The 19,936-nt window shown below is 38.8% G+C and overlaps 1 protein-coding gene across 2 annotated transcripts in view; it reads left to right on the top strand.

The window, feature by feature from the left end:
- Positions 1–19,936, top strand: part of LOC149182312 (uncharacterized) — a 191,696-nt gene that overhangs the window by 149,363 nt on the left and 22,397 nt on the right. The gene's annotated exons all lie outside the window — the stretch shown is intronic.

The following is a 19,936-nucleotide window of genomic DNA, read 5'->3' as shown; positions in this document are numbered from 1 at the left end:
GAATTGATGTTTGGATATCTTTTGAACATAAAATTTAGAAAATCAACTTAAATGAAATTGGGAAATGAAGCTACAATTTTGGAAGACAATAAATCAATACAAATGAATGGGAATATAAAGAACAATATTGCCACAAAAGTTATTAGCTAAGGAACTAGATGTGTAAGAGCAGTGAAAGTGACTGCATGAGTTCAAAGGAGCAAGAACCACCATTATGGTGTTTGTTGGAGTTATTTCTAGTACTACCTAGCTTGTGCTTTAATCAATGGGGGGAACATAGATATGTTAGAGAGCACATTTTCTTTGCTCATTGGAATAATATAAAGAAGATATTGCATATAGTTTCAAGAGACCTTGACGATTGAACCATACTTTAGAAGGAAGAATGTAAGCTTTGCCTTTCTGGATGGTTTTGTTGCCAAAGAAAACATTGAAAGTAATTTATTTCATTTGGTTTTTGCAAATATTATGCATTTTATAATATTATGTTGTATTAGTGAAGTTATGTTGTGAGGCATAAATAAAATATTCTCCTAGGAAGATAAGGTTAATATTATGTTTGAAATCAACAAAGTCTTGCTAGGTTTGTGAAAGCAGTGCTCTGCTATTGCCCCCCATTAGGGATCAAGTTTTTCGAATGACATGTTCTTGCTTGTGCTTGTGCATGTGCCAATGCTTGGAAACAAGTTTTGGGCCAATTGTAAGTCTTGGGAAACTTTTACAGAATATAAACTCCAGAGTTGGTGGCTTCGTAAGAAAAGGGATGCTTGATAATGTGTGGAACACTTCTACCTCATGATGCATCTCACATCGAGTAGTTGTTCACTCTTGTTCAATGAAAATGTTTTGACTTAAAAAAACCTGTATTTTAACATGCAACCCACGTATCTATTTCATTGTTTCAAATCTAGAATCCATAATACAATGACATATACTATATGTTATTTTTTCTTAAGGCGACATTGTTCTTTGCTATGATAGTTGCATTTCATCATTAATACATTAAGTTCACCCCATTTCATCATTACATTATTCAGATCTATGCCATTATACATCAACATATGCAATTACATAGGAAGAAACAACATCACCATCATCATCAATGTAGTGAAATATAAAAGGGATAGTAGAAGAAAGCATGCACACACATAGAGACACTAGGATTGGTCCGAGACCAGGGAAAAACCCAACATGGGGAAAACCATTGCAAATCTTCTTCTTAGATCATTATCAAATGATGCAGCAAAAGAGAGTACAATGATCCATCACTTTATCTATGCAGGAAAACAATAACGATATCTATGAAACAAATCTAATCATGCTAGGAATCGGAACCCTCATGCTAAATGACTGTAATGTGCTGTCACAAATTGATGTCAACTACTGTATACTGTTGTCACTGTGCCGAACATTGCTAAGTACTGCTGTCACTGTGTCGAATAATGTTGAATACTGTTGTCATTGTCAATGAGCCCAATACATATGTTTGCAGCGGAAACTAACATATTAGATCTACAAATCTACAAATCTGTATAACTGTAGAGAGAAACCCAAATCTACTTGATCACTGAACTCAACTGAAGCCAAGATGTCAAACCCTAGATCTCAACTAGGTCGTCCTCATCAACATTGTCTGTGAGCAACTGAAACTTTTGGGTCGCTCTCACGAATACAGTATGTGAACGACTGTGACTGTAGAGTCACTCCTAGGAGGTCTCTATGCGTGCAATTCTAGCACTGAACTGCAAAGACCCAAAGTCGCTCCCTAGCCGAGCTGTGCTAGGAATTGACAAACCAAAGTCGTACCCTTTTTGAGTTGTGCAAGCGATCGAGATGACAGGGTCGCTCCCATAAGCCTTTGTGCCAACATCCAAGGGTCTATAGTCGCTCTCATAGGTTTGTGTGCCAGCGACCAGAATGCCCTGTTCTGTGCCAACGACCGAGATCTAGAAGACCCTAACCCAAAGCGAACCTTTCGCCTATAATTTCGGACCCTTGAGCGAACTCCTTCCGTCGAACTTGTGCGAACCAAGACAAAAGAGAAGAGAAGATGTGTCCAAATGATCTTGAGGTCTCTTCTATTTATAGGATTTCTTGAGGGGTCACTTGGGGTTAAGACTGACCCAAGCAGTTACTCATGTGGTTAGGGCCGACCCATTCCATAATACATGTGAATAAAATAATTCATAACTCAACTTTTGCTTAACCAAATTGGGTGATCTGTAGGTTGATTTTAGTTCTCTCGAAAAGAGGAATCTAATGCAATTATTATCTTGGTCATTTGAGCTATCTAAGGTGGAATTTTACCGTAGTCGCTGAGCTTATCTCTTGATTGTTCCTGATCATATGGTGAACATTCTCGGATCTAGAAGAAGAAGAATTTGTTATCGGAGGGGAGCTCAATCTATCACTGTCTAGCCATTAGGCTGCTATCTGGAATCTCTACTAGCAGGCTGCTACCCGGAATATCATCATCAATTGTCTTGGAGAGCTTATCATCAAGGAGCATGTCTCAACTTGGAACTACATCGGGGAGCAATAGTTTCCACCCATACCGAGCAATAGGATAGCTCATCACATAGGGGAGTACACCCTCGACCCTGGAATTTCATCGAGGATCTTACCCTCAAACCAGAATCATATCGAGTTATCTCAACCATTCCTATTGCCTATTGATCTTCCCATCGATGACCCAGAATAGTCATGTGGTAGAACACCTGCATCATAATTGACTTGGGTTGTACACCCCAAGTACACTCTCAACTCGTTGGCCAAAACGAGGAGCGATATTCCCATAAAGCTGGCCTGCTTGAGGGTATGATGCCAACTGGGGTATACTCTGCAAAGACCAAGAGGGGAGCAACATTCTCCGACCCTATAAAGATAGGGGAGAAACATTCTTCTACCCTGGGTAACAGATAGGGTAACACCCTATTGTCTAGAGTTCCCTCAACCCCAGGAGCCCTCTATCTCAATTCCTCACCTTGGGAGCTCAAGCAGGGTAGGAAGAGTTTGCTCAGTGTCCTTGATTAGCGCTTCTCTCATCATCAGCTTGTCTTAATAGTAGTTGTTTCCTGTTCATACAGAACATCAAATCAAATATCATGTCAGATCATATATAATCATATAAATCACAAAAGGATACCATAATCATCCTCCCTCTCAAGGAGGTGCCAACCACAAGCTTGAGCTTGTTTCGAATAGTTGCACTGTCTCAATATATGAGAGTATCTCGGTCCCAACTATAAATATGGGACTTACTACCAATCAGATCATCACAATGTATCCATGGTATCCATGTCATATCTAGATCATGCTCAAACAACTCTCTAAGGAGCTTCTGTATCCTGCCTCACAGCTAGCCATGCTATGGACCTCTCATCCAAGATATCATGGCAGATCGTATACTAAAGCAACATCCAAATGTGCTTATCAACAATAATCTCAAATATCAACAATACATCTATGTAGATACATATCATAGGAGAAATATCACATTCTCAAAATAGAACACCTCATGCAGATATTTCAAAGCATGCTCGGAGGCAACTCTATGTGAGTGAAGCAACTCACTCATGAATTCATTAAGGTTCTATGCACATCATACATATACAAATGGATGTTCAAAACGAAACATCAATGCTTCAACCGTCAGATGCCATGTCAAGTTCAACAACATCTTGAACTTCAAATCCGAGTATCCAAGGATTTGCAATTTTCATTATTCAAAAACATTTTCCAATAGCTTTGCAATATGGAATTTCTTTCCCAAATTCCAGAAATCGATTCATCATGCCATGATACATTATTTCGGGCTTCATAAGCCATCTCCCTCTGATTTAGATCATCATAGGCTCATCACCTGTCACAAGTAGATCATCAGGATATAAAACCAAAACCATAATCAATATCAAAGCCATACCTTGGAACTCATCATCCTGACTTCATCAAATAACTGTCAAATATAGACATATCTGGATCGGGGAGCTTGCTTCATGCAAAGCTCTCTACAGGTACCATGCCTTGCTAAGCCACCATAATTATCCTTACATAACTCAATGTTATACCATCAATCAACAAGGTCAACTCATCATAGTTTATAAGCCAAATCACGACCATTATCAAAGTCATCATTATCATAGTATTAATACTTTCAACCAGGAGACAGGTGTAGCTCATATCAAATCATGACTTCATCATTCCAACAAATCTGAACTTGATTAAGTCATTCTCAGAATCATAATATAAGTCATCCTGTCACTAGATGCAAATGCATACATCAAGGATGAGTCGTGCAGGTTCCATTTTTCATCCCAAATCACAACTATCATTATTTCAACCGTTGTGCTAAGAATAAGGAGGCCAATCTCCACATAAGTCATCATGCCCACATAGTATCGATATCAGGGCAAATCAACAATCGTCAAATCAAATCACTAGACATCAGGTCAAGTCCAAATGTTATCGTAGAGAGATCTATAGTTAAAGCCCATCTCAATCATTATTTCAAAGTTATTGTCAAGCATCATGACAAAACACTTTTTGTATATACCAGTAGTGCCAAATCATGCCAACCTCTTGTAGCACAAACATAGTGACATATCTATATGTATGTCCCGGTCACTTGCAAACACAAGTTTAGTCTGCATGTTCATGTTATGGCAAACATTCAACCTTTTCCTGTTAGCAGATCTTCTTGTTATCTGCAATACATTTGTGGTCCTGATATCTTCCAGGTGACTATCTCATTTCATGCACAATACTTCATTATATGATCAACAATTTAACTCAATAACTTCAGAAATTAGTTAACAGTGGCATAATATGTTAGGAACATCATGATTCAGAGTTCAGACAACTTTAGAAAGCTTCATATGATGGTCAGCAACAGTCAAACCTCTGGTCGCTCTTTTTAGGTTAGCATGGGAGCGACTTTAGCTGCCTGGACGCTGTCTAGGCCTTAACATGCGTGCGACCAGAGACAAAATCTCCTATATCTGTGACTGCGGCTGGAGCAAAAACCCTAATTTCTGTATGAGTTTCATATTTGAGACTCAGCTGTGGATCAATACTGTCAGATGCACATAAATCATACTTCAGCAACACATAATGAAAATAGTAATAAGGTTAAGAATCTTGAGAAGAGATTCTCCCTCTGACTGGGGATCTACATCATTCATCTTCATTCATGTCATCAACCTATCTCTACTAGAGTCATGCAACAATAGATCTGTTAGATCATAAACATATATCTATCATGGCTATCAACATCATGACATCAATCTTTCATCAAGTGATTAGACTCAAAGCAATAGATAGATGCAATCATATCTCAAAGATTATGAACACAATAGCATTTTCTGTCAAGTCACTCCATCAAGTTACTGCATCCAATTTAACCATATGCCATCAAGACAAGACCACAGGCAGTAAGAGGTCTAGAATATCAATGTTACACTTATACCTCTCACATTAAGGTTATCATGCTCTTCATGACCAAGGAGATCAAAATAGGTCATTCAATAAAAATTGACTAAAACAACAAGAGTGTCAATCTCTCTTTCCATATGCTTTCATCATGCTTATCGCAAGCATTACCAACAGAATCATGTATAGGAGTCAATGAACTATCCTTCTATATGAAATCCATCATGACAAGTATCAAGAGTATCATTTTCTAGAGCCAAGGTGCTAGCCTTCTTTATAGGATCAAGATATCCAACAGATAGATCATAGATGTTAGCCAAACATCAAGTGTATCAATGTATCAACATTAGATAGCCTCATAGAATTCAAGAAGGTCAAAATTTTCAACACTAAGTGCATAATTTCATCATAGGAGACATATATCCAAGTCACTTTCATATGCATGTATGAGCCATTAAAGAAAGAGGCATTCTCATCATACCTTAGGGCTTATCGAGCCAATAGCTGAAACACAACATACCATGCATACCTTGAGGTATTCAAATACCTGAGCACCTACTCATTAGACATAGGCCACTTGAAGCACTTTATCATCTTTTCATTAAGTACCTCTTTGTCTCTTTCCAGATCTGCATCTCAAAATGATCCTCAAGAAGGATCTACACATCACATCTCATCAAGGAGGTTAGAAACATCCATATACATATGCAGGAAGTACAAGCAATAACATAATCATCAGATCCATAAGTCTAACAAGTAAGAAGCATCATAAGTCAAGAAATACTTATCTTCAATGAGAGGTGATCCTCTCCCTCTTGAACCAATCTTCAAGAGCCATCATTGTCCATGGTCCATATACCAATGTTGTCTTCAAGTATCCAACCAGATCTGCTAGGGATTATCCCATCTAGGGCTTCATTAAATCTCCCACAAGTGCTTGAGCATCTTCTCATTGACCATACTATACCTCATATAGTTTCCATAAACCAAGGTTTTCTCTCCAACCCTAACATCATAGAATCCATCAACCCTAATCATCAAGATGCCTAGGGTTTTCTTCAAACCCTAGAATTCTTTTAGGTCTCCACCATCCTCTTCTTGCTTCCATTAATGGTGTCATCATCAGGGTGATCTCCATGGCTTTTCTTCAACCCAACTCTAATACCATGTTAATTTTTCTTAAGGCGACATTGTTCTTTGCTATGATAGTTGCATTTCATCATTAATACATTAAGTTCACCCCATTTCATCATTACATTATTCAGATCTACGCTATTATACATCAACATATGCAAGAAACAACATCACCATCATCATGAATGCAACAGAATATAAAAGGGACAATAGAAGAAAGCATGCACACACATAGAGACACCAGGATTGGTCCGAGACTAGGGCAAAACCCTTGCAAATCTTCTTCTTCTTAGTTTGTCATCAAATGATGCAGCAAAACAGAGTACAATGATCCATCACTTTATCTATGCAGCAAAACAATAATGATATCTATGAAACAAATCTAATCATGCTAGGAATCAGAACCCTTATATTAATGACTATAATGTGCTGTCACCAACTGATGTCAACTGCTGTATACTGCTGCCACTATGCCGAACAATGTTGAGTACTGCTGTCACTGTGTCGAATGCTGCTGAGTACTGTTGTCATTGTCAATGAGCCTAATATATATGTTTGCAGCAGAAACTAACAAATTAGATCTACAAATCTGTATAACACTAGAGAGAAACCCAGATCTACCTGATCACTGAAGTCAACTAAGGCCAACCCTGGATCTGAACTTGGTCACCCTCATCAACACTGTCTGTGAGCGACTAAAAATTTTGGGTCGCTCTCATGAATACAGTATGCGAGCGACTGTGATTGCAGAGTCTCTCTCAGGAGGTCTCTATGCGTGTGATTCTAGAACTGAACTGCAAAGACCCAAAGTTGCTTCCTAGCTGAGCCGTGCGAGCGATCGACAAACCAAAGTCGCACCCTTTCTGAGTTGTGCGAGTGATCGAGATGCCAGGGTCGCTCCTAGGGCTACCTGGGACCGGAACCTTTTGATCTACCTCTGAACCCAGAGTCGCTCCCATAAGCCTTTGTGCCAGTGCCCAAGGCTCTATAGTCACTGTCATTGGCTTGTGTGCCAATGACCAGGGACTAGAATGCCTTGTTCTGTGCCAACGACTGAGATCCAATGGATCCTACCCAGAGCGAACCTTTCGCGTATGATTTCAGATCCTTAGCGAACTCCTTCTGTTGAACTTATGTGAACCAAGACAAAAGAGAAGAGAAGATGTGTCCAAATGATCTTGAGGTCTCTTCTATTTATATGATTTCCTAAGGGGTCACTTGGGGTTAAGACTGACCCAAGTAGTTACTCATGTGGTTAGGGTTGACCCATTCCATAATACATGTGTGAATAAAATAATTCATAACTCAACTTCCGCTTAACCAAATTGGGTGATCTTTAGGTCGATTTTGGCCCTCTCGAAAAGAGAAATTTAATGCAATCATTATCTTGGTCATTTCAACTGTCCAAGGTCAAATTTTACCGCAGTTGCAAAAATTAACACTATATGCCAATAGACCCTTGTAGGTTCTATATACATACTAGCAATCAAACCTTGATTGTCATCTTTTATATCGAAGATTGCCTAGAATAAACCATGTTTAATTGGCTTCCTTTTATAAGTAGAGCATCTTACAATGACACACTCAATAATGCTACACATACCTGAAAGATTTGCTAGTATGAGGCGTGCTTCAGCCTTGTTAATTTTTGGGGTTACTTCGAAAGTGTTTACACCATGCTTGGGGTGCTTTATGAGATTTGGGGTACATGGTGTATGTTCAACCCCTGTATGGTTTGAGATGGATTGGCACATGAGAGCTAGTCCTTGATGGATTTGCATAGTTGAGATAGCTTGACCTCAAATGGTTGCTAGCTTAGTGCTCTTCCCTTTGGTGTTAGAGTTCTCCTTATAGTTTGGTGGATGCCCTTTAGAAAATGAACATAGTTCATTTATGGAATATCCAATGTAAAAAGGACATAGTTTAAAATCCTTATGGTACAAGCAATAAATATATTATGTACTAAATGAGATTAGTTGATTGATACAATGCCATGTGATGGTATACTTGTATCATTGAATAGTCATAATTGTTGAGAAGCAATGCCCCTTGATTAGGTCATGTCCTTTAGTTAAGCTGTGCCACTTCATTTCTTATTATTAATATTAGTTATTATTATGATTATTACTTATATACTTATGTTCATGACATTTCCTACCCCTTTAAAATGCTTTGTCCTCACAGCATGTATGGAAAAGCTTATGTCTTTTTTATGGCTTGTAATTGCCTTCTCATAGATTATCTATTCTTGGAGATGTGATGGTTGACGACATGAGATGGTATGGGTTATGGAACATTCAGTAAAACTGTTTAATGGTGAAATGGTCAGACCTGTTGAATTTTTGTAGCTATGGTCGGTCTTCATAATGCATCATTTGTACATGTAATGATGAAGAATGAATTATATTGGTAAAAGAAAATTTATTTGAGGCATGTTCTTCATGCTTGCAAGAAAAAGAAAAATATTTATCTTGTATTCAAAAAGAAAAATTATAAAGCTCATCAAGAGCGGGAAAATGAAATTTTGAATTTGTATTTGACACAAGTGACCAAGTTGGCCCTCCAAAATGTCAAGTTGGCCTGCCCAAGGGACACCGACACACCCCTCTGCATGGACAAATCACTATAAATAGACCCTATTTGCTCTCTTCCAAAGACACAATTTGGATCTCTTATTTGAGGCAAGAGAACTGGTTGATTTGAGGCAAGAAGGAGACAAGTAGGTCGTTGATTTGAGGCATGGAAACTCGTTGATCTGAGGCAGATAGCTCGCATTTTCTGAGGTAGACAGATTGCATTTCTGAGGCAAACAACTCACATTCTGAGGCAGAAAAAGTGCAAAGTTCTGAGCCTATATCTCTGTGGAACCATGCACAAGTCTGAGGTTGCATCTCTGTGTTTTTGTGCGCTAGTCTGAATTTATATCCACGCGGTTTTGTACGCAATTCTAAGGCACATATATCTCTATAGAACAGTGCGAATCTGAGGCACTTTATCTCTGTAGCACAATGCAAATTCTGAGGCAGAGTAACTGGACGTTTGGAGACCTTATCGCAGAGATCCTTGTCGACAGAATTGTGGAGGGTTGACATGGTCCTAGATGGTTGGTCATCTTGCTGGTTAGTTGACTTTGATGTATCTCTTGTCGCATTGATTCTCTAAGGAAAAGGTTGGCTGGGTTTTTCCAATGTAGGTATTCCTAGGGTAATATCCTACGTTCTTTGTTTGGTTGCTTCTTCATGGTTCTTATGCTATTATATTGTTAATGTCTTCTATATAATTTGCTTAATAATGAAATCATGTTTAAGAATGTGCAAAAAGATCAGTTAAAACATCAAAATAAATTATTGGTATAGAAGACACTGAAAAATCAACAAGACCACCCTAGTTAATGTTTTGCAAAATTGTGTGGTCACAACTTCTGTGATCCCAAAAATGGTAAGATTCCACACTTGGAACTTCTCTTCCATCTAACAGTATCTTCACTTAGCTTCTCATATTGATTTTGTCTTTGGTTACAACTTACAATGACTCTTGTCATTTGGATGACAATAAGGCATCCTTGTAACATGGTCTTTCCTTACCATATTTGTAGTTCTCTCTTATTTCATGTTTGGCAGTATGTTTCCCTTGTGTACTTGTATTGCTTGGTTGATCATCAAAAGTTTATTGGTAGAGATATTTGGATTTTCCATTATTTGTACTTCAACATTTGAGGATATTCCTACTTCAACTGGATCAGTGATTGTTTCTTTGTTGACATGTTCGTCTAACTTTGGTTGTGTTTTTTTTTCATCCTTCAACTTGTTTATTTATGTGAATAAACTTTGCATATAGTTCCTTAGGTGGAAAAGTTGTTCATCATTTTATGACTTGTTAAATTTATTTTAATGCTTCTAACTCTTTAGCCCCTAGGGGTTAGCTCTATTGGAAAGTGTTGTGATAATGAAGTGTTGTTTACCAAGATATGTGATGTTCAAATCTCCTCAACTTACCCATGTCTGTGGAAGCCGCAGATGTAGGCACCTATAGGTTATAGTGGTAGCAATCGAAATTGACCTCGTGTTGATTTTTCCATAGCACTCAAGAATCTGGTTTGAGTCTAAGATCACAATCACAAACACACTCAAATGCCACAACACTTCTACTTTGCACAATGAAAAATACACAACAGTGAATCAACTAGTACACAAGACAAATTTTATCCCAACACTTGTTATATTACAAATCTTTAATACAACAATCTTAGGGTTCCTGTACCAGGGATCATGGCCCTTACAATCAGCCCTGATATAAGACAACAACTAGGGCTTGGTATCAACAACTATGATGACCAATCTACCCTGAACAAAGTACACTTGACTTGTTGATGTAGCGCTTCCACAACCCTTTTAGTCCATGTATCTTGAAGACATCTGGTGGGTGCTTTGCCTTCCCTTCTGCTGATCACACAACTTTTGCTCCCTCAGAAAGTGTGCATATCCAGCTCAACAACTTGCCACTATCAATGATCACTGCTCCTCCAATGTCACTGGACTTTGGCCCAATCAAATTTGTCGACTAGCCTCTCTTTGCTTTATCAAAGACAAAGTAGCACATTGGGTCTTCATCACTGCCTACTTCTTGCCTCTCTATTGGTCCAAAGAAGACAAACATTAGTGCTTGGAGGCTGCCCTCTTATTCGTGAAGTTGGCCTCCTGCAACTCACTAAACTAGGGCACAATGACCAGCCCTATTATCATCAATCCTCCACCCATGAGGTCAATGAACTAGAGCCCAAACAACCTGCCCACTTAACAGTGACAAGCTTTCCCTTGTCCAATGTACTAGGGCTCTCCAAATGTTGGAATATCAATATAATGTAGATTTAGAGTTGATTCTCCTTACTTGGTAATTACTTTGTGATGTTTGTTGGCATTTTATTTTTTTATTAGTTCTTCTTCATCAAGCGATCAGCAAAACAAAAATACATGAAGCTCACAAGAACACAAGATGTAGGCTCCAATCTAGGGCAAAACCCCTCCAAGGGGAAAACCTAGTAATATTTTTCACTTCTTATAGAATCAAATCAAAATGAGACATCCAAGACCAACACCAAGTCAAATTCCTCCATAAGATCCCCAAGCCAGCCCTCCAATTTTGTCAAGACTCATCTTCAATAAGAATAGTTGATATGTCACAATATGCCTTATCCAAAGAGACACTTTATTCTTCCTGCTCCCTTCTTACAGTCTGTTCAGTTCTCTTCTAGCTCGCATATTACAGTCGTTATGGCTTTATATATATATTCAATTTTTTGGGGCTTAGAAGTCATCATAGAAATAGCTTTGTTTAGTAGCACATCTTTTTAGAAATTTAACTTCAGGGATTCACATTTTGTCCAGATAATATGTCACAAGAAATTCCGAAATTTAACTTCAGGGATTCACATTTTGTCTAGATCATATGTCACAAGAAATTCAGATCTTTACTTCAGAGATTTGTATTATGTCCAGATCACATGTCCCAAGAAATTCAGATCTTAACTTCATGGATTCACATTCTGTCCACATCATGTCACAAGAAATTTAGATCTTCCGACGTCCCTTTGACACTAAAATTTTCTCATCATGCCTCAGAAGACTCGTATTTATTTATCTCTGAACTTCCATGAAAATCCTTCCACAATGAGAGAGAACAGGTGGCAATTTATAGTAGTCTACTCAGCGAAGGGTCATGTCTCTTTGGGTAAGCTGACTTGACAGTTTGGAGGGACGGCTTGGTCTTATGGAGGACTATTTTACACTTTTTGACTCAAAAACCTAGAAGCATGAAGAACATGCTTAACCTAGATGACAAAAATAAATTGTGCATGAAACCCATGCTTTCAAATCAATATTCTTTTTCTTCTTTTCAATTATATAATGACATAAGTACAATAACAATTATGAAGACCGAACCTAGTTACATTTTCCAACACTCCCTTTTAACTAGGGAGGTATTCATAATTACAATAGGTACAAGGATTCTCAAATTGAAGTATTCTCATAAGAAGAGTCAGATAGATAAGCTATCTTCAAGCATCATAACCAACATATACTATTCCAGGGATCTAGGTACCATCTAGGCTACTTCCAAGGTACCAACTAGGGTTACTTGGGAGCGGGAGCGAAAACATGTGCGATAGCGACATTTTCAGAAGCTCTTGGTTTGGGAGCGAATCCCTGAGCGTTTTTTTATAATATATATATATATATATATATATATATTTCTATTTTTTATATTTTGATACATATTGTTGGAATTTCTAAGTCTAACTGTTAGAAATTATTCTTGTACTTTCGGATTTATTTCTTCCTACTTGTTCTGTTAATTAACAAGTTATTTACCATGTAAATACTCAAAATAAATACAAGTACAATCTCAACTCATACAACTCATCAATTGAAGGAAAAACAAGCACCCAAGTGATACTGTTATTTTTGGACTAATGTCCCCGGAAAAACCCAATGCAGGAAAACTGGTGCAACTATCTGAGGGTTTTATTATTAAGCAGTTGCAGAATACAATCTGGGTGCCAAAAATGGCTCACCCAATAGAGAATGCCCTTGGCAGTAGTACCTCTCAGTTGGAGACAGATATTAGCCCCAATCTGCCCAACGAAATCTTCTAGTGTCTGCCTCTAGGGTTTGCGTCAGCCAAACTGGTTCAGCGTCAGCCCAACTAGGCCAGTGTCAACCTCTAGAGGCTTTGCATCAGCCTCTGGAGCCTCTGCGTCTCCCACACTGGCTCTCTCTGGCACTGTGCAACTCCTAGTTGCCTCTGTGTGGCCTCTAGCTAGTTCTGTGTCAACCCTCTCTCAACTTCTGCGCTGATGCTCCCGGTACCCTCTCTGCCTCTCTGCGTCTGTATTCACTGACCCTCAACTGCAACTCTTATCACTCCTTCGATTTCCTCAGCAAGCCATGCCCCAGAAAATATAATTCTTGATCAACTCGGTGTGTTCTCCAAGCGACCCTCAAGCCTCCTCTTATGCTTTTCTCGTTGACAATTCAACGACCGAGATTAAGTCCCTAATCAATGGCTAAGATTAGATCTGGCTTGATCAATGACTTTTGGACCATTCTAACTCAGTTTTATATTAATTCACATTAATATTTTATTTTATTTTCCATTAAAAATATTAATTATTTTAATATCTCCCAAACTGGTTAGATTCTGCCCAAACCATTTCTGGGTCTTGGAGATCTCATGTGCTTTAGCCTCTCCACCAATTTTCGTGGCTAGAGCCATCTGATGCTACCTCAAATCAATACATATATGTCAACAAAAACATGTAGAATGATGAATTAGATATAAAAAAACATAAAAAAACATAGATTGAACCATATAACAACAATCATCTAGAAGTTATAATCTTCATCAACCACGTCCACAAGTTAGTAACATACAACATATTGAGTCTCATGAATTATGATTCATCAATATTAAAGTTTCAACTTCAAGCTTTCAAAGTTGAAAATTCAATATATAACATTTATCGTCATTGATCACCAAAGTTGTACTTGTAAGCTAAGTTTAACCATTACAACAAATAATATCTAACATGAAATAAAATGTTATAAATGAAATGAAATGAAACAACTTTCACAAAGCATCATATTCATAATTCATTACCAATGAGTTATAATTGGCAACTTCAAACTTAAATTGTCATATATTGTTTACAAAAATATCATAATAAATATGAAAGAGTCAACAATTATAAAAACCACTAGAAACTAGAAAAGACAAGTAAATCTATCATCTACATCTTCGTTTTGCCACCACTAATAATGTCTAATTTTTTAGCAGATCGTGGTGGTCTTCTAAGAGTCTCCTCTTACACAGAGCCATGATCAGAACCAGAAGGCACATGTCCTCAATGTGAGGATGTACATGGAGGCGGCGACAACAAAGGAACAAGACTTGGAACTCAAGCATTGCTATTGGATGGTGGGGGTGGCATGGTTGTTGCTTCATCTTCCTCTCTCATAAGTTCTGCTTCTAGTTCTTCAAGATGTATATTGCCATCCTCCAAATTATCATCCTCTGGGTGGGTGTCCCAAATTTTATATGTTGGATCCTCATAAACCCGATCACAGTAATGACTTAACAACCTCAAGTTGTAGTGCACATAAACCAAGCTTTTTACCTGGTTTTCATTGAGTTTGTTTCTTCTCACATTATGTATGAAGCTCTAGGTGCTCCAACACCTCTCTGCAGAAGTCTTTACAACCTGTGAGAGAATTTTTTTTGCCAATTTTGGCAAAATTCCCTCACCGCCATATGCTTCCCACCATGTGAGAGCATCAAATATGTCTCTATCTTCCATTGCATGGAAGGAACCAACCAAACCAGTGCAACTGAAGTATATGCCTAATTCAAGACGCAAATTAGCACATTCCTCCTTGTCAGGTATCAACTTTTCTAATGCTTGCAAATATCCTGTAGATACCTCTTCATCTACATGGGGTTTGACACTAACCCCACCCCTTGGTGCAAGTTGGCCCAACCAAGATGCAAAGTAGTATTTTGGCGTAAGGATATATGCCAAGGCATGTAGTGGAACATTAAGTTTATCCCATCGTGTACACACACAATTGTGAATCAGTGTATACAAGTTGGGATCATCTTTCTGAACAATATATTTTGTTTGCCCCAACATGGTATCCATCTGCTCATACACCTCCCCAATCATTCGTTTATTTGTATTTGCAAACCAAATCATGTGATAAATAGGCTTGGTGATTTCCAATACGTGCCTCACACATGCCCAAAACTGACCATCAAGAGCGGTCTACTCCACCTGTTCAAAACCTTGCATGTTAGTTGCATTTGTAGCCCTTTCCTTTAATCCCTGCCAGTGTGGACTTGATACCATGCTAGCCAATGACTCTCTTACCTTGAAAAGGCGCTTGAACGTGAGGTAATAACTACCAAATCTAGTCTTCGCAATCTTCAACAACTCCAATCTTGAGTGATTGCGGAAAAGGCCATGGGTATTGCTATGATTTGTAATAAATTTTACCATTTCTTTGCCTCTCTTGTACAAATCACCAATCCATTTGTATTGTTGGTTTTTGTTCTTAATAATATCATGCATCAAAAGGTTCATTGTGTGAACTAAATACCCAGACCAAAATATGTTGGGGTATTTATCCTCAATAATTGCTCCCGTTGCCTTACAATTAGGAACGTTATCAGTGATGCCTTGGATGGCATTGTATGGCCCAATACGGTCAATTGTTTCAAGTAATGGTTCTGCAATGTTGATGTCGGTCTTGAACTTGCCTGAGTAATCATATGCTGAAAGAAAGATGGCACCACTAACAGACACAACCAAAATACTTATCAATGGCTTGCCTTTTACATTTGTCCATCCATTAGATACAATGGACACCCCATGCTCAGTCCAAGAATTTGTCATTCTACTCAAAGAATGTGATATTTTTTCTTTTTCATGATCAAGTCCAATGGTTCTAGCCTTGTCATACCTAGGGCTCTTGTATCCTTTAGGGGCATCATTTATGGAAGAAACCATTTCATGCCAATAAGGTGAGCTAAGAACATTGAATGGTATCCCACATGCATAGAGAAACCTGTAAACTTTTGAATCCACATCATTCCTACACCCTTCATCAAGGAAATTTGATATGGTTCTATGCCTTAAAGAGATGTTTGGTGACCCTGTGCCTCCATATCCACTGCCATGCTTTGTGCATGTGATTGTGAGCTTGGTTCAAAGAAACCCTTTGATTTTTTAGATTTGTATTGGGCTTCTTGCTCTTCCCTTAAGTATTTGGCTCTATCTACTAGTGACACACATATACAAGTTTTGATTCCTATTTGTTTATCTCCATCCCATGGCCTTTTCCCACAGAGGTGCTTTCTGGCATGGGTGTATGAACCTGTGTAATTATTGTTGCAATGGGGGTAGTGAAATTTAGTGGTTCCACCCCCTTTCCCTGCTTCAGGCCTATTAACATATTTCCACAATGGGGTTTGGTCTTGTTTAGTTTTTTGAGCTGACTCATGTTCACTCTCCTCCAGCTCCTCCTCACCAAGGTACTCCTCTCTGGGGTTTTCATCAAATCCACTATAACCCACTTCTTCATCCCCTTCTTCATTTTCAACCCTCCTTTTTCTACTCTCCAACACCATAATAACCAAAAAAGGAACCAAGAAGAAGAAAATGCCAAGCAATATAACCATGATGTTTGAAATTTGAAGTTTTGAATTTGCAAAAAAATGGAATGGGAATGGGAATGGGAAATAGAGAAATTTATTCATTTAGGAATGAGCAAAAAAAAATTGCTAGATTAGAGTGTAGATCCTACCTCTTTGGCCTCCAATCTCCCCTTGCAAGCTCTTCAATCTCCCCTTGGATGCCTCTCCTTGCTCCAAATTCTCTCTTGCTCTCTCTCACTCTCTCACACTTAGAAATTTAGAATGAAATGAATAATGAGAGGGAGAGGGTTTATTTATTTCCCCCCTCCCCTCCCCTTCCTTCTCTCCACGCTGCCGTCGCCTCTCCCTCCCGTGCGGGCATCGCTCTCTGCTGGATGGGAGCGATTTTTCCAACCCGGGAGCGGTCGGGAGCGATCGCTCCCCGACTGCTCTCGGGTTGGAAAAATCGCTTCCAGAGCGATGCTCCCTAAGGCGACTGCTCTCGGGTTGGAAAAATCGCTTCCAGAGCGACAAGAGCGACGCTCCCTAAGTCGACTTGAAAAAAAATATGGAGCAATTTTTTTGGTTAGGGAGCACGCTCCCAACCCACTCCCGAGTCATTCTCGCTCGGAGCGCAGATTGCGAGCGGGATCGGGGGGGGGGGGGCTCCCCCGCAACCTTGGTACCAACCCAAAAATTTTCAAGGATCTATGTGTCATGTAGGTAACTGCCAAGGTACCAACCCATCTTACAGGGATATAGGTACCATCTAGGCTACTGCCAAGGTACCAACCCATCTTATAGGGATCTAGGTACCATCTAGGCTACTGCGAAGGTACCAACCCATCTTACAGGGATCTAGGTACCATCTAGGCTACTTCTAAGGTACCAACCCTAAGTACCATCATATAGGCTATTTAGCCTAAGGTACAACTAGTCACCATGATCTAGATGGCGCCTCAACCTTATGGTATATATGTTGAAGGAAATGTAACTAGGTTCGGTCTTCATAAATGTACTTTTGATATTTGTATTTATTCAAGAAAAGAAATATTATTTTTATAATATATGTCAATGAGTTTCTTGCTCATTGAAATAGGTCTAACACTATTTAAAGTGCTATAGGTGAGTCAAATAGTCAAAAGAATAAGTTGAAGACCTTAAGGGCATGTTATACCTTGTATGTATATGTATTATGGTCAAGAGAATACCTCCAAGCAAAGTCACAAGCATCCTCCAAGCTACGACATCCTAAAAAGAAGAAATCCAAAGCATAAGAGCAGTCCTCAAAGTCGGCCTACAAACAGTTGACTAGTCGACCTTCTAGTCGGCCTAAATGGAGAGGCAATCCTCTATTTATAGAGGCTGTCCACTCCAATACAACACATTCATTCAAGCTCTGAAATCATCGAGGAGATAAACCGAGAAAGGAAATTAAAAGGGAAGTCTACGAGACCACTCACCATATCTCATTGTTTAGGGTTCAAACCAAGCCTACAAGACCACTCTCGCAAGAGAAGGATCAAGGAAGAAAAGCGAATGTAAGAGGGCTGTTCTAAGGCCCATTACAATCACATTGTGAAGGAAAAGAAGGTTGTCTCTACTGTCATAACAACCCTCCCATTACAGTCATACAAGTTAGTTGATTGGTGAAGAGAAGAAATGAACCATCATAGGAAAAGGGTCTCATTAGGTTTCCCCTCTTGAGCAAGTGCAACAAGGTTTACTAACAAGTTGAAAGAAGAACAAAGTGCCGGAAGAAGGAAGTGTTGGGGAACGAAGTGCAGAAAGAAGAAAGGTCTTGACTTGTGCTTGGAGGATCTCTTTGTCAGGGGTCTAGGGTTTGACATTGATCAATAAAAGCTTCAACAAGAAAAATTCACTAAAGGGTTTTCCTCTCAAGAGAAGAGAGGTTTGGCCCTGGCAGAGAGCCAAAATCTTGTGCTCTTGTTTTTATGTTTTGGTAGCAGTTTGATGAAGTACACACATATGCACTAATAAGTAGAAGAAGAAGAATAAGTTAATAAAGAAAAGTAAAAATACTCCACAAATTGTTATCAAGTAACGAAGAATCACACTACACTATGTTGCCCTAGATTCTTCAACAATATAGACTAGTACAGGTTTGTCATCACCAAGGTCAAACCTCCAGAAACATCCATGTTACGACTATACACGGTTGGCCAAACACTAGAGGACATTCAACTCCTCACATCATAGGGTCAAAACCCTCAAGGATCCTCACATTATAGGGTTGCCATTATCTTGGACAAACCCTAACATCACAAACCTCACTCTAGGTCAAAAGGCTCACTCATCAAGTTTCTGAGCCTAACAAAGTCACCCACTCTTGTGGAGTGACAGGGCCAATTCAAAGAGGCACGTACTCTTTTAAGTAATTGGGCCTAAAGGACCATTCTTCCTTGATACGAAAAGAATGATTGTCCTTTATCGAGCCATTCTCCTAGGGTAGAATAACTATCCCATACTGGACCACTCTCCCTAAGGTAGAATGTCTGTCCATGATGCTATCGAACCATATTCCCTAATTTGGTCAAACATGACACATAGGAAAGACGTCTATCCCCTTACTGAGAAGGCCTATCTTAACAAGTGCAAGCGTGTCCCTGAAGAGCAAGTACTTCATCTAGGACAGAGGCTTATCAAAGGCCTATCACAACTTTGGCTATAAAGTTTAAAAATAATTCTTAAAGACATACCTCAAAACTTGAGAATCAAATTGCTCCCTCTGAGTTCAAAGATTCTTTTAAATTTAAGATTCTTTCTGGATCCAAAGCTCCCTCTGAATCCACAACCCTTTCAAGATTCAAAGCTCCCTTTGAAGCTTCCTCTAAATCTAGGTCTTGTCACAAACTTTTGTTTTGATATTATAACTTCTTCTAGCCTAGATAGTTTTTAACATGTATTTGCAAGCCTATTCGGGAAGATCACAGAAGAATAGTTACAATTAAGCAATGAATATAAAACAAGAGACTAGATTAAAGAAATCAATAATAGTATAAGAAGAGAGATAGAGCACTTATATTTTATGAACAACAATAACTTCCACTTGATCTTATACTTCTCGCATCCACTCAATAAATTAACATCCTCATCATCAAGGTTTCTTTGTTTTAGCAACTCATGCTAGGGTTTTGTTCAAACCCTAAGCATTCTCTTATCAGGC

Source organism: Pinus tabuliformis, chromosome 3_2, assembly GCF_031772625.1.
Source record: "Pinus tabuliformis cultivar Carrire ecotype Pingquan chromosome 3_2, CPIR1, whole genome shotgun sequence".
In the NCBI taxonomy this organism is placed as follows: Eukaryota; Viridiplantae; Streptophyta; class Pinopsida; order Pinales; family Pinaceae; genus Pinus; species Pinus tabuliformis.
This window is presented reverse-complemented; position numbering and strand designations above follow the sequence as displayed.